The sequence below is a fragment of the Aptenodytes patagonicus genome, chromosome 1 (genome assembly GCF_965638725.1).
Source record: "Aptenodytes patagonicus chromosome 1, bAptPat1.pri.cur, whole genome shotgun sequence".
Lineage (NCBI taxonomy): Eukaryota > Metazoa > Chordata > Aves > Sphenisciformes > Spheniscidae > Aptenodytes > Aptenodytes patagonicus.
Window position 1 is genome coordinate 223212995 of NC_134949.1, and position 15072 is coordinate 223228066.

The 15072-nt window shown below is 43.5% G+C and overlaps 1 protein-coding gene across 7 annotated transcripts in view; it reads left to right on the forward strand.

The window, feature by feature from the left end:
- The window catches only part of TENM4 (teneurin transmembrane protein 4), a 624775-nt gene that overhangs the window by 204025 nt on the left and 405678 nt on the right, over positions 1 to 15072 (forward strand). For all 7 annotated transcript variants that reach the window (XM_076328426.1, XM_076328432.1, XM_076328425.1 and 4 more), the window contains one exon: positions 2549 to 2646. The gene's annotated coding sequence lies outside the window, so the exon portion shown is untranslated. The remainder of the gene's footprint in view (positions 1 to 2548; positions 2647 to 15072) is intronic.

Below are 15072 nucleotides of genomic sequence, written 5' to 3' on the forward strand. Positions count from 1 at the left end.
ACTTCTTCTGGCATCGTTTTACATCTAGTTGGGCTCAGTCTTTCAAAATGGCATTCAGATCGTGATATAGTTATGTATATATAGACATATAAACATAGATTTTTTTTTTTAAAGAAGAGATGAACTCACTTCAGTGGTGCATTTGATGGGTCATCCCAGAGATACACAGGCAGGCACGGCACAGTAACTTCCAGAAGGGAGGTGTAAATGCAAAAGCAACCGTAACCTCTCAATCTGCAACCATGACTGCTAAAGCAGCAGAGCTGACCACCTCCTTATTCTCTCTGTGCTGGAGCTTATTCACAAAAGTGGGAATAATAGCACTCTCCTACCTTGACAAGTAGTTTAAAAATACATATATTAAAAATTAGGAGAAGTATAGATATTATGGTGGTGGGGGGCCATAAATGTACCAGAGTCCTAAGAGAGGAGAATGAACGATTTATTCTCACCTCCTCCTCGTTTCCAGGTCTCCCAGAAAAGCATTCTGGTGAGCGATGGCCTCTTCTGCTTTTGTTTTCCCTCTCATTGAAGTGAACACCAGCAAGAGAGGAGACTCACAAAATTAATTCAGATTGGCTTAGATAAGGACCCTGTGATGTTGATTAAAAACCATCCACAGAGCCATTAGCAAAGTGAGATAATAAATGAAAATGCGTTGAATCACATGAGTTTTCTAGTGAGGGAACATCAGGGAGCAGTCTTGAGTCCAGTCTTCTTTAAACATCTTCATTCATTAGCCAAAAGACAGGAAAAGAGTACATGTTAATTAACATCGCAGATGATCCAAATTGGGAAGCGCTGCATAAATCAGCGAAGATAGAGAGAGATGAGAAACCTTAGGCAGGAAATGACAAAATGAGATGCAGCTTCGAAAAATGCATGTGGGGGAGAAATAATCGGTACGAGGACACAATCAGCAGAAAGGAGGGCTGTTCAAGAAGCAGAATTAATGGGAGGAAGCCAAAGGATGTGGACATTGAGTAAAGAGCAATGTAGCAGTACAGCTATTTAAAGGTGACCTTTGTACCTTTTCAGTGGACAGCTTGGATTCAAAACTAATTTATAATTGACAAGATTAAAAGGTCAATGTAGTTTTGGACCATATCTGCAGAAACAGGTTGCCAACGAAAGATGTGGAAGCCCACCTCTGCAATAGCCTGCTACCACATAGAATCATAGAATAGAATCATAGAATCATTGAGGTTGGAAAAGACCTCTAAGATCATCGAGTCCAACCGTCGACCCAACACCACCATGTCAACTAAACCATGTCCCTAAGCGCCTCATCTACACGTCTTTTAAAAACCTCCAGGGATGGGGACTCCACCACTTCCCTGGGCAGCCTGGTCCAATGTTTAACCACTCTTTCAGTAAAGACATTTTTCCTTACATCCAATCTAAACCTCCCCTGCCGCAACTTGAGGCCGTTTCCTCTCGTCCTATCGCTTGTTACTTGGGAGAAGAGACCAACACCACCTCGCTACAACCTCCTTGCAGGTGGTTGTAGAGAGCGATGAGGTCTCCCCTCAGCCTCCTTTTCTCCAGGCTAAACAACCCCAGTTCCCTCAGCCGCTCCTCAGCAGACTTGTTCTCCAGACCCCTCACCAGCCTCGTTGCCCTTCTCTGGACATGCTCCAGCTCCTCATTCAGACCTCTTAATTTTTTTTTTTTCCAATTCTGCAAGACCCTGTGCACCAGAGTGTATGAAAAATAGATGCATACCAAGCAAAATGGGTAGCATGGGAGAGTTGCTGGCCCTGGCAAATACGGCTTTCCATGAAACCACGCACACCCAGTTGCTGCGGTCACTTGTCCACCTCCACAGTCCCTATGGGACTTTGTCTCCCTGAGACAAGGAAAGGAGCTAAGAGAGGGGGCTTGAGGCTAATCAGCTAATGAGAGGCATAAGAGAAGAGGAGCCCCAGTGCTGTGCTACACTTTAGTTGAACCTCCTGCTTGTGGTGTGACAGGTTTGTCACACATGCATCGTTACTTTTAAACTGAGGCTCTTCGATACCACAAGCAACTCAGATAAGACAAATTTACTGATGTGAGTGAAAGCAACAAGAAGCATCTGTGTAAGATCTTAGTCGTTTCGTTCTAACAAAGGTAAAAGATTTAAGAAAGGCAATATTTGGGATAACCACACAAATAATAAAAAAATTCTTTCACCTTCTGAGGACTGTAAAATCACAAAACAACCTGTTAAGTAAAACCCCTTGAAACTACAACAGAAGAATTGGTAAATTACTCTTTTGGCAAAGGGATGGATGTTTGCACAGTTAGCCAAGGACAGACATTTAATTCTAAGTGCTGTACAGAAAGCCTTAGTTTGTATTTAACAAATACATTTACTTCCATGGGATGAATAAGCATACCCTAGTACAGTGCTGATGTGATATTACACTAGGAACTACGTATGCATAGACTGTTTGATGTGCCCTATCTAACTGTTAGCAGTTGGTTTTAATTCATTTAGGTTAGAAAATAAGTTCATAATCACTAAACAAAACACTAATATTTTTTTGTCTGTGTCTTTTTACAGGTAGACTGAGAATAACACATGTCCAGGTTAAAACTGTGTCCTACAAGAAGTATTTGATGGATTATTCCTAGATATTTCTAAGAAGGTAAATACAAAAAGTGAGTACTAATTCCAGTACATGGGAAGTTTTATGTTTTGTTGTTTAAAATCAAATTATGATAGTTGAAATGTTTCTTGTGCAGATTTCTTTAATTGGAGTTGTGAGGAATTTCACTAATTTCTTTAGAACATGTCTATCAGTGATTTGTGTTTATTTTTATTATCTGACAATGAGAATTTGCTTTACAGTCCAAGTCAAGGACTCATTTTTACTGTGCCAGGCACTCTAGAAACATAGACATTCTCTACATGAAATGACTTACATCTAAGTACAAATCAAGAAGCCATGGATAGTGACAGACATGGAGATCCAGGGATGTAATAAGAAAGTGCTGGTCAGCATAACAGGCAATGCTAATAGAGCATCTGCAGCCTAGCCCTTGTCAATGCTTTCTAGATATTACTGCAGAGAAATTAAGACAATAACAAGGTTATTTTATAGATATTTATGGGGAGCAGCATGGAAGAAAATAGCACTTATCTGAAAAATCCAGCACATGGACTGTGGAAAATGGTTGTGTGGATTGTTTGGATGCAGGCAGCCTAGTTTTGATATAAATGAAGAAGGGAAATCAATACTATATCTGGGAAAATGACCTTTGCATACAGGGCAATATCATCAGGGCAAATTTATTTCTGTAAAAAAACAGAGAAAGGGATTCTGCAGTAATTAAGGTGTTCAATGATAAAAGGTTGAGATAAGAGATTTACCTGGATGGGTAGATAGAGAGGAAAGGAATTATCTTAAGTATGTTATACAGAACGGATCTGCAAGACTTCCATGTAACTGGGAAGTGGCATCTGGAAGAGGAGTATGAGTTGAAGCTGATATCAAGGTGATGGGCATGTGACAGGATGGTGGTAAAGTCCACAGTGATAGAGAAGGAAGGTTGCTTGGAAATCATGGCTGGGACTTCTCAAATGGAAAGCAAGCAAAGTTGAGACTGTTGAGTATACAGGAAAAGACAAGGAAAGGGTAGAGAAGCAGAACCATGAATCAAAGAATCACAGAATATATGAGGCTGGCAGGGACCTCTGGAGATTGTCTAGTCCAACCACCTGCTCAAAGCAGGTTTTCCTAGAGAAGGTTGCTCATGGCTTTGTCCAGTTGGGTTTTTAATATCTTGAAGAGTGAGGATGCCACAACCTCTCTGGGCAACCTGTTTGACCACCCTCAATGCAAATAAGGTTTTACTAATGTTCAAATGGAATTTCCCATATTTTGGTTTGTGCCCAATGTCTCTTGTCCTGTCACTATGCACCACTGAAAAACATCTGTCTCCATCTTCTTTACCCCACCCATCAGGTTTTACACACATTAATAAACCCCCCAGCTCTCTCCTCCTCTGCTCATATTAGAGATGCTCCAGTCCCTTAAAAATCATCATAACCCTTCATGCAACTTTCTCCAGTATGTCCATGTCTCTCTTGTACGGGGGGCCTGGAAAGAGACCCAGCACCTGGATGTCTCCCACCAGGGCTGAGCAAAGGGGAAGGATCACCTCGCTCAACCTGCTGGCAATGCCCTGCCTAATGTAGCCCAGGAGACTGTTGACCTTCTTTGCCTCAAGAGCACATTGCTGGCTCACAGTTAACTTGGTGTCTACCAGGACCCCTACCAGGTCCTTTTCTGCCAAGCTGCTTCCCAGCCAGTTGTCCTCAGCCTGAGGTGGTGCCTGGGTTTATTCTTTCCCAGGGGCAGGATTTGGCATTTTCCTCTGTTGAACTTCGGGAGGTTTCTGTGAGCTCATTTCTACAGCCTGTCCAGGTCCCTCTGAATAGCAGTGTAACCCTCTGGTGTATCAGCCACTCCTTCCAGTTTTGTATCATCTGGAAACTTGCTGAAGGTGCACTCTGCCTCATCCAGGTCATTAATGAGAGGCTTAATAGTATTGGACCCAGTATCAACCCGTGGGGTACATCACCAGTGACTGGCCTCTGATTGGACTTTGTGCTGCTGATACTTGGAGCCTGGCAGTTCAGGCAGTTTTCAGTCCACCTCACTGTCCATTTATCTAGGCCATATTTCATCAGTTTATCAATAAGGTTGTTATGGGAGACTGTCAACGCATTACTAAAGATAAGCAACATTCACTGCTCTCCCCTCATCCACTGAGCTACTCATCTCCCTGCAGACAGCGATCAGGATGGTTAAGCGTGACTTCTTCATAAATCCATGCTGACTACTCCCAATCACCTTCTTGTCCTTCATATGGTTAGAAATTATTTGCATTATTTGCTCTATCACCTTCCCAGGGACTAAGGCTGACCAGCCTATAGTTCCCTGAATCCTCCTTTTTTGCGCTGCCTGAAGATAGGAGTGATGTTTGCATTCTTCCAGTCCTCAGGAACCTTCCTCAATAGCTGCAAGCTTTCAAAGATAATTGAGAATGGCCTCACAAGAACATCGTTCAGCTCTCCCAGCACTCATGGCTACATCCTATCAGGTCCCATGGACTCATTCATATCCAGTTTGTTCCCTAACCTGATCCTCCTCCACCAAGGGTATGTCTTCCTTGCTCCAGACTTTGTCACCTGGGATTGCTGAGGGCAAGTCTCACCAGTAAAGATCAAGCTGAACAAGACATTGAATACCTTCTCCATGTCCTTTGTCACCAGGTCCCCTGTCCCATTCAGCAGGGGGGCTGCGTTATCCCTAGTATCATCATCATCATCTGTCTAGTGTTAATATTGAAGTTATGTTTGTGGGTTAGATTACACAGATTAAGAGTAGAATCATAGAAACATTGAATCATAGAATCATTTAGGTTGGAAAAGACCTTTAAGATCATCAAGTCCAACCATTAACCTACCACTGCCAAGTCCACCACTAAACCATGTCCCTAAGCACCACATCTACACGTCTTTTCAATACCTCCAGGGACGGTGACTCAATCACTTCCCTGGGCAGCCTGGTCCAATGCTTGACAACCCTTTTGGGTAAGAATTTTTTCCTAATATCCAATCTAAACCTCCCCTGGCACAACTTGAGGCCATTTCCTTTCGTCCTATCACTTGTTTCTTGGGAGAAGAGACCGACCCCCACCTCGCTACAACCTCCTTTCAGGTGGTTGTAGAGAGCGATGAGGTCTCCCCTCAGCCTCCTCTTCTCCAGGCTAAACAACCCCAGTTCCCTCAGCCGCTCCTCAGAAGACTTGTTCTCCAGACCCCTCACCAGCCTCGTTGCCCTTCTCTGGACACGCTCCAGCACCTCAACGTCCTTCTTGGAGTGAGGGGCCCAAAACTGAACACAGTATTCAAGGTGCGGCCTCACTGAGTACAGGGGCACGATCACTTCCCTATTCCTGCTGGCCACACTATTTCTGATACAGGCCAGGATGCCATTGGCCTTCTTGGCCGCCTGGGCACACTGCCGGCTCATGTTCAGCTGCCTGTCGACCAGCACCCCCAGGTCCTTTTCCGACAGGCAGCTTTCCAGCCACTCTTCCCCAAGCCTGTAGCGCTGCATGGGGTTGTTGTGGCCCAAGTGCAGGACCCGGCACTTGGCCTTGTTGAACCTCATACAATTGGCCTCAGCCCATCGATCCAGCCTGTCCAGGTCCCTCTGCAGAGCTTTCCTACCCTCGAGCAGATCAACACTCCTGCCCAACTTGGTGTCGTCTGCAAACTTACTGAGGGTGCACTCAATCCCCTCGTCCAACCACTGATTAAGATATTAACCAGAACTGGCCCCAGTACTGAGCCCTGGGGAACACCACTTGTGACCAGCTGCCAACTGGATTGAACTCCATTCACCACAACTCTCTGGGCCCGGCTGTCCAGCCAGTTTTTTTACCCAGCGAAGAGTAGAGTAGTTTTTTACCCAGTAGTGAGAGAAGAGAAAGGAACCAAAGCATTCAGAGTTGGAAGGAGGAATAATGCAGATTTATCAAAGGGGAAAAAGACAAACAAGATAACCTGGAGAGGAATTGAGGTAGCCAAAGGAGGGCAATACATCAAAAATGAGAGACTGAATAGTTGGCTGTTTCGGGTAGCTGATGAAACAAAAAGCAAGTTCTTAAGATCCGGGAAAGGAGACTGACTCATTAGAGATGTTGGCAGGAATGTCTTCAGTGAGTTGCAAGATATGGAAGGCAAATGGAAAAGGTCTAAAATGGAGCTGGAAGTTGAGGTCTGCCGTGATTGTAAAGAGTGTCCTGGTTTTAGTTAGACATGAAGGAGAGAGGAGAGGAGAGGAGAGGAGAGGAGAGGAGAGGAGAGGAGAGGAGAGGAGAGGAGAGGAGAGGAGAGGAGAGGAGAGGAGAGGAGAGGAGAGGAGAGGAGAGGAGAGGAGAGGAGAGGAGAGGAGAGGAGAGGAGAGGAGAGGAGAGGAGAGGAGAGGAGAGGAGAGGAGAGGAGAGGAAGATTGTTTCTGGAATTACTGTCTTTAACTGGAAAGTCTGGTGGTTTTCTCTTTTGAAAGGACAAGTGGAGAATGAGAGGTTTTGGAGGGGATGAGATAAAATGGGGCAAATGGGAGGTCCAAAAAGGGAGTAAGAAAAAGGTGGTGCATCTCAGATGAAATAGTAAAGATGAGGCAATCAGAGAAAAGGATTGGAAAGTGACACATAATGGGAGTCTTGTTATATTAGACAGTTTTCTCATGAAGGAAACTGGTAAGATCCTGTACGTAGAGAGAGGTAGAGACAGCAGGAATGGGAGGCCCCAAGGACAGAGTCAAAATGGTACAAAGTTTTCAGAAATGCACATTTAGACTAGAAAGCTAGGGTGGATTTTAAGTGGGTAATAGGCAGAACTGAAGAAGAGAATGAATTAACAGTTGGGAAAGATGATCTGATCAGATTTCCCCTCAAGGTGCTTCAACATGTGAGAGAAATAGCTGGGTGTGCAGATATTTTGAAAATGGATACTGGGACCTAAATTAAGAGCTGAGTAATCTGGTCTTCCTGTTCAGGCGAGACACGTTGCATATCTCTAAAATATTTAGTCCATAGAGCACATGAATTGCTTGTAGAGAAGTCTCTCCCTCTCTTGCTCTCTCTTTCCTTGTAGACTACTCTCTAGGGCAACTAGACACCTGAATTATGCATGGCCATTTCCCAAAGCTAGATGGGATGAATGCAGGAATTAATGTCCCTTAAGCACTTATTTCTCATCTGTGACGTGGGGTCAAAGTTCCCCTTTGATATTTATCTTCTCTATTCAGATTTTAAGAGCTTTTCACCTGGAAGGTGTGCATACAGCACCTAGTACTACAGATGAGGGCTGGGGCACCTACAGGCTCCTGCCATATAAAGGAGCAGGAAATGTTCACCTCAACCTGGAAAGTCTTGACATGAATGATGAATGGAGAGAATGAAATGGTTGTTAATGAAAAAACCTACAAGTATGGTAGGGGAGTTCTAGAACTCATAGCCCTGAATAGAAAGTGATGTTTAAATGAAATTGATGCAGAATTGTGTTGACTTGCAAGATAGAAAGGAAGTGGTTAGCGAACACCAGTGCTTTAATCACCAGCGCTGTACAGATACCGACATAAATAATAGGAGACAGTTCCCAAAGCATGATAACTCTGCTTGCAGGTTGTGTCCAGGAGTTCGTTCTTTACTCTTTGGAGAGGAACCACTTGCTGCTATAAGGAATTAAATTGCTTCTTTCCATAATAGCAATGAACATTATGAATTCACTGGGAACTCAGAACCTGTCTCCTATATATATATAGAGAGAGAGGACATATATATATGTATATCCAGCCTACTCAGAAATATACAGTGTGTTGGGGTTTGGGTTGCTTGGAAGTATTCGGGCTGGTGTGAGCTGAATTGTTGTGTCTGTAGCCAGGATTCAAAAAGTTGAGCCCTGAGAAAGAGCTCACTGCAAGATAAAGACTGTGCATCAAAGAAAGAAAAAAGAAAAAAAAAAAAGAGAGGTGAAAAATTGTCAGAAAAATGAGTGTTTTCAAAGTCAGGGTTTCATGGTAAGTGGTAACAGTATAATGACGTGACAGCCTACAGCAAACTGAGTAGAGTGAGGAAAAGGAGAGGAAATCTCTAAAACAAAACTCCCCAAATTGCTGGGAGTCACTGAACATGACAAGCTCTGTTTACTAAGAGATGGGTAAGTTCACAGGACATATCTAGATGGCTTTTTACTAAAGGTGAATTCTTACTTGTCAACATAATCTGAAGAAGTTTTTTTTAAAAGAAAAATATTGCTACTCAGTTTTTCTTAACTTTGATGCATTTAATAAACTTTTTGCTGCCAGTTGTTCTGATTAGTGACAAAAGCTCAGAGGGTCAATAATAGACCCCAAATTAATTATTTTCTGGGGAATCATGGCATTTCTCCCCAGTTATGTCCAACTGGGCAGTAGAGTCAGCCCTGCCAGCTGTGTGGCCATCTCATCTCCACCACGAGGGGCTGATCCATAGCTGCCTCCCAAGCGTGCCACGCTGGCTGGTCCAGTGCTGTCTGCTGAAATGGAGCTGGCAAAAGGCAATGCGCACAGGGAATGAGTATGAACACTGCAAATAATAGGGGCTGTTATTTTACTGTCTCATTAAAAGGAACAAAATGCCTCAGGGTAAGTAGAGTATTTCTCAGGGCGCTTTTCAGCCAACATCTTTGCTTTGCAGCAGCCAACATTGGTCTGGAAACAGGCTGATTTTCAGAGTTGCTGTTCACTTGCAGCTCTCGATGGAAACTGTGGTTCATTGCTGATCAGACTATTTTTACTCAGGTGAGAAAAGATAGCGTTAGCTGGCTGGCATTAGGTTTCCCAGCTTGAAAACGCTGGCTGTTGTTGGCTTTCATGCCATTCTGCTGCATCCTGTGCACTCTTTTCCTATCTATTTTCTTGTTATTACCTCATAAGGCAACTCTTCTGTATTTTGGGATGTTTGCAAGCACTTTATATAAATAAGTTTTTGGGAATAAGTTTTTGTAAAAAATTCCCTTTGTCCAGCTAATTAGAAACTGCTAGATAATGTGTACATCTTCTCAAATTTCCCTAAGTCCCCTAAGTTTTCTTAGCCTTGATCTGTCACAGGATTTACACAGCATATCTTCTCGTTTACACTACAAATCCAAGAACAGAGTCTTTACCAACTGTATATTTATACAGCCTGCAGCACCTTGGGCTAGTGATGTACTTAAAGCCTCCAGGTGCTACAGCTATAGAGATGTTATATAATAATAGGAAGCTGCTCATTCTCCCACAAGGCGTCTTGTTTCAACCCACAATATAGAGAGACATTCATTTAAACGGTTATATTTAGTCAAATCAATCTGTCATGCAATGTTAATTAAGCACTAATTGATACTTATTTCTCTGAGGCACCAGATCATCATTTTTCTTGAATAACCCTTGAAGTTTGGCTCAAGATACTGGAGGAAGGATGAAACAGGCTTGTCTTTGCGACTACTAGAGGCATTATTTATTTATGTATTCATTTGCTTATTTATTTTTGCTGTCAAGTGCATCAGTCTCCATAATCCTCTCCCCTCCCATTATTTGCCAGAGGAGGAATTGGCAAAACAATGGGAAGGATGTAATTAACAGTTTGGCTGTGGGGTGCGCGGAGGGGTGGGCGTAGAAACCAGTACAAAATCAGAAGTTTAGTATGAGAACTATTTGTATGTTGTCAGTCAATCATTTTCTCCCTGTTTAGATTTGCGAGTGAATTACAGATGTATTTCTTGGACACATCAGATTTTGTTTTTCTTTTGCTTTGGTACAGAAAGCTATTTTCAGCCTAGGTTTTGTTCCTCCTGTTGTGACATGCAGGAGATATGATCTCACACCCTCCAAAGAACTCATCCACAACAGCAATGCCATAACAAAGATCCCATCATTACACTGTTTGGAAAAAGAGGTAATTTCATAACAGTGGAACCACCTTTAGCTGCGGATGTGGAGTATCTCGGAGAAATCTTCCCCTGGGGGATACTTACTGCTCCTCTCCTTGTAGTTTAATAATACACCAAAATATCATAGCATCTTCATTCTGAAAACCACCTGCTATTTGGAGAGCATTAATGACATAGGCTTAACCCAGAGCCTGCACAGTGCAACACTGTGTACACATACCACCCACCTCCACGAACAGGCTGATTCGTCCAGACGCTCTAGCATGGTTTTGCTGCTTTCAGGATCTTACCGAGTTGCTTTCAGGGTTTCCTTATGTATCTCTGCATGATCTTGCAATGTACATTATAGACAGATCTAACAGTGCCACACATGAGGCCAACACAGCCGGTACATCAAAAGTGCTACAGTCACAGCCTGTGACACCGGACAGTACAGATGCCGCAGTGGCAGCTGTTGCACCCTCTGTTCCCTCTCCATCGCTGCATCTTTCCCCCTTGCAGAAGATGTGTAGCTCCTATTAGCACTGCAGCACTGCCCCAGAGCAAGTCTGAACCCCACCGTAACGTGACCAAAGCTCCTCGACACTTCTCACTTGGCAGCTCTGATTGAGCAGCACGGCCCGTGGTGCCTTGTGCCACCCCTGGAGACTCTTCTGTGCAAGCCCTGGCTTGTCACCCACACCCATGGCACAGAGAGCTGACTTCACTGTGGGCTCCAGTGGGAACTATGCATCCAGGGATTTTCATTCCAGTTTGCTTTTGCTCATCCATGTTGGCTGAGGTAAACTCATTTTGTTTGTGGTAAAGCTTTCAAACTCTCTGGCTGTCCCAGGCTAGACTTGTTTTAATTTACAGATTCTAATTAGATGTTGACTGATAGGCTGGGGAGGACAGTGGGAAGAGGGAGCGAAATTTGCTTTGGGGCACGTAAGCATCAGCTTCCATTCTGCAGGAGAGCACAAAATGTTTCTGTATGAAAAAGCAGAGCTTTTTCATCTAATTTTAATGCTAATTTTTCAACTGTGCATGACTCTATCCTCGACTTTGCTGCTGGGAAGTTTGTTTTCTGCATGCTTTCTCACTGGGGTTAAGAAGCCACCGCATATCATAAGGCGAAACAAACAGGAAGGTGAGTGAAAGGCGTTCATCTCTCATGCAACAGGATAACCCAAAACACAGAAGTATGGAAAAATAAATGAAAGTGAGTTATAGGATCTGTCTTCACCTGGTACAAGAAAGTACCCTTGAGTACTGTTGCCACAAAACTGTTCAGCATGTCTTTAGCTCCTGTGAGGAGTCTTATTAAGTCCTAGCATGAAGGACAGGCTTAAATAAGGAAGTCAATTTAAAATGTACTTCAACAGGTGAGATCCTTCCCCTGACTCCATTTTGTAATAACAGCGTAGTATTACCAGTGATAATAATGGGCAATCGTAAATTAGGTAAGGTTTATCTGCCTTTGAAGTGGAGCAGTCCCCTTTTTCACTGTACTGCTAAATTAAGTCTAGTTTATTTTTCTGCAATGGATGCCAAGCAGGCATAACTCTTATCTGGTCTAGGCAAAGAAGCAAGTTCTTTATTTTAACACATTTAACCTGATAGCAGGAATGGACAGTCTGACTCAGCTGAAAGAAACATCCTGAACACTTACTATTAGCAGTATGTTAACCTAATGTGGCCTTGTTGGGAAAGATAATTATATTAGATTTTAATACAGAGATCAGCACCTCTGAATTACAGCTCAGCTAAGAAAAGACAAGTAACAGTACGTGGCAGCCTTCGCAAGGATCTTCCAAATCTAGCTGAAACAAGAAATACAAGTGCCTGTGAGAACGGCAGCCCAGGTATAGAGAATCCAAAGGCTGGAGAAATGTTTTTCTGAGCTGGACATCTGGCTCAAGGAGGCTTGTTCATCCCTGCATAATGGAAACAATTTGTTTTCTCCGAGGATTGCTAAATATAAGGAGCTTGTGGGGAGGGGAAGGCGAAGGCATGCCTAAGGCATGCACTCAGATCTACAGAGCATTCAGTCCTTTTGGGAAAATAAAAATTAGCTTGGCCAGCCTTGTGCAGAGTTGCTGCCCTGTTCAAGGCAAGCACACAATTCACCTGCAATCCTCAATTTTCACTGTCTGTGCTGGGGAACTGGCACTTTTAAGTGTAATTACCAGGCACTAAGGAGTCGTTCTTCTGGCAGTCCCATCAAGGACAGAACAGGGGAAGGTCCCTAAGAAGCTTCTTCAACAGGCAAATGCAGAATATTCTGCTTATTTTTACAGGATCTTAATTCACCCGTATTAGGCCATGTGTAAAAATTTGCATCTGTGCTGGGCAGTGCTCTGCTGCAGTATTTGCTCCAGGTTAGAGTCAGCCACACTGCAAAGGATGCTGGCGAAATGTCTTCGCTCTCCATAAAACATGTGCTCTGCAGTCATAGGTGGTGGCCTTGAGGAGGTGAAAGGACTTTTTAGCACTTCTCTTGCTTACAAAGGAGGCCATCCATGACCCTGAGAGTCTGAGGACTGAGTTTCAAGCTGTCATTTATCTGGACAGTGTTTCTGAGTTTCACTTTATTTTCTTAATTCCATTTTATTTTTTTGCATTTTAATGGTGTGACATTTGCCAGGGAAAACATTTGCAGCAATAAATCTCATCAAAATCTCAACCAAATCTCATCTATTGCTTGACATTAATTTCGATCCTTTCCAACGCAGCTGTCTCCCTGCAGGTTTCATCTTTGTGCTGGGAGACAGGGATTTGCTCATCCTGCTCCATTGCTCTCAGAGCAGTCTCTGGGTGTTACATGATGGCAGGGCACAGAGGAAATTTTGTATTTTTGTAGTTAAATGCAGTGGCATAATTTTCATGTTGTTCCCCCTTGTTTGAACTGCTCTGACCTCTTTAACCAATTCCTTACCGTGTCCTTGGTGATCTATTAGCACGCTTACCCCGTTATCAGAAGCTCCAAAAAATCTGAGAATAAATCAATTGACAAGTGTACAAGTGGGACTGTTTTCCCTGTTGGCAGTTGCCCTGCTTATTTAGAGAGTCTGCAGTAGCCACCTCTGTTCCAGGTGACTCTTGGAGAGAGGACATTGTCTTTCTCCCTCCCATTACACTGGCCAACCGTGGTAAAAGGAAAAAGCATGTGTGCAATGACAAAAGCAAAAAGCACATATGCAGTGGCATTGTTTTCTGTTTGGGCAGGAGAATTGTGTAGCTGCAGCACTGAGCTCTCCAGGGAAGAAAGCAGGCGGGAGACCTGCCGTGGGAGGTCAAAGAGCTGATAGCACCCTAAAAACCATCCTACCAGGCATTATTCTGTTAACTTGTTTTGGAAATGAACTCAATTAGCAAGCCCATGCAAGGAGCGTAAAACTGAACATCTTAAAAGTGTTAACGTTGAGATTTGCTGACAATACCTTGGGCCAGCAGACAGGCACCTCTGGGGCACCTCTAAGAGGAGTATTCTGCTTTCCGCGTTGGCACGCTGGATTCTTCTTCACCAAAATATGTTAGCTGAACCTGCCACACGTTGAAAACGAAGCAGTGGAATATCCCAAAGAAAAAAAGAAAGAAGGCAGCTTGTTTGCTTGTTTCCTTGCTCAGTTTTTTAAAGCCTGTAGTTACATCCAGGGGGAAAACTGAGGGATACGACTGGGTCACGTACTGCTCCGTGATGGCATGACTTGCTGAAGTGATAAAATGTATGACGTTTCCTGACACATGCATATTCTTAGTAGCTGCTGATGAGACAGGATGAGTGGTGGTGCAAATGTTTGCTAACTTGGGGATGGCTTCTGATACGGAAGGTATGCAGAGCTGTCTTTGAAGTCTGTAATAGCCAGACACATATGTAACTGGGATCAGCAGTGGGTGTTCATTCTCCAAGGACACCTCAAAGATTGCGTCAAAAAAACCCAGGAGTACAACCCTAAGGGCGATGTCATTGGAACCTTCTCCAAGACATGGCCATCTTGGAGTGCTGAAGGTCCATGTGGGGTTGCAGGAACTCATGTGTTGGCTGTAGCTTTGCAATATTCAGCAGCAGGATATGGGTTTGGGAGTTGACTCTGGGCCCCAATTTGAAAAAGGGTCTTTTTGTTTCCCCTGAGATGTTTTTCCATAGTCATGCCAGAGGAACCATACTGGAATTGTCAAGTTCGTGGCTTTCCGAGACAGCTTGGGCTTTCTGGGAAGACACCTGTGTCTTTTTTTCCTCTTCCTCTTTGGCCATCTCCTTTATTTTTCCAGGCTTGCATCCAAACTCCACGAGTGCATTTTGAATCTTAGGTCAGTTTCTCCCCAGTGAAAAGAAATGTATTTAGAAAATCATCCGAAGACCCAGATCAAATATTTTAAAATAACACTGCACTTCAGCTCACCAAAGCCTGGACCACTTGTGCCTCCTTTATTTTCTTTATGATCTTTACAAGAATTTTCATAAGAAAAGGTAGCTGCTCTCGGACTAATAATGCTTCTCCTCTCTGTGTCTATCTGTTAGATGAGGATGCTAATAGCAAAAGAGAGATAATTGTGCTTTAATTGGGTTCTGCTTGTTCAAAGAAGGAGGGGGCAAGGGATGCCTTTTCGTT